This window comes from Aplysia californica, unplaced genomic scaffold (genome assembly GCF_000002075.1).
Source record: "Aplysia californica isolate F4 #8 unplaced genomic scaffold, AplCal3.0 scaffold00690, whole genome shotgun sequence".
NCBI lineage: Eukaryota > Metazoa > Mollusca > Gastropoda > Aplysiida > Aplysiidae > Aplysia > Aplysia californica.
The window spans coordinates 129,571-130,702 of NW_004797960.1; positions in this window are offsets into that span (position 1 = coordinate 129,571).

Genomic DNA, 1,132 nt, shown 5'->3' on the forward strand with positions numbered 1-1,132 from the left:
TCCCTCTCTCTCTCTGTCTCTCTGTCTCTCTCTCTCTCTCTCTCTCTCTCTCTCTCTCTCTCTCTCTCTCGGGCAAGGAAAACAGAAAAAAAACGAAAAAGAGGGAATTGAGTCATTATTATTGACCCAATACACAACTTGAATTCTAAGTTGAGTTGTTTTTTTTGTATCGCATTGCACAATTAGAATTAGATATAGATATGTGAGGCAGCGTGGTGGAATCAGGCTCTCGTCAAAATAATCAAAATGAAGAAACTTTCATTTTTCCGCAGGTTTGTGAATTTTTATTAAATTTTTGTTTTTTGGCTCAACACCTTTCATGCCCATTAAAGAACTCATTTCTGCGTGGATTTTTCTGAAATACGTTGATTAAAGACACAGAAATTGAGAAAATGTAAATTTTTAGTTACAACGCATACTTAAGCTAATGAAATAACTAACCTATGGCTGCCATTTTCTCACAAATTTTACCTTTAAAAACAAGTGACCCCCTCCTCCTTTTGTAAATATCTCGATTTGTAGTCAAGATAAACGGATACTTTTTTCATCCAAATAAAGACAAGTGAACAAGCTTTAAGATGATACCAATACCTCTACATGCCCAAAAAATGACGAGAGCCTGATTCCACCACGCTGCCTCACATATATCCCTACCAAAGATAGATAACAAGATTGTTCACCCAGCCCGAAAAGTGTTCGCAGAAGTCAGCGCATTGGTTCAGATGGCGCTGGGGTCTTTATTTTGAAGCTCTTTCCTTTCTCCAGAAGAAGAATAGGTTAAGCAGTCTATTAATTTCACTTTTATTGTTTTTCACACAAGTCCAGGTAGGGTCTGTTTGCATAGTCCGCACTTTTTCGAAGAGGGCGCCACCAAATTCTGAGAACACTTTTTTATTTGGCTCAAAAAGAGGAGCCAACTATCTTGTGATCCATGATCTTTGTCCCTACGCGAAAGAGGATGAAAAAAGGAAAAATGAGGAAATGCTAGATCTAGATCTACATAATTTCCAAGGGCGGCTGGTGGTTTGTAGAACTAACCGGCTGTAATTCCCATCGATACCCCCTGCCTTAGAACCCCAGACAGACAGACAGACAGACAGACAGACAGACAGACAGACAGACAGACAGACAG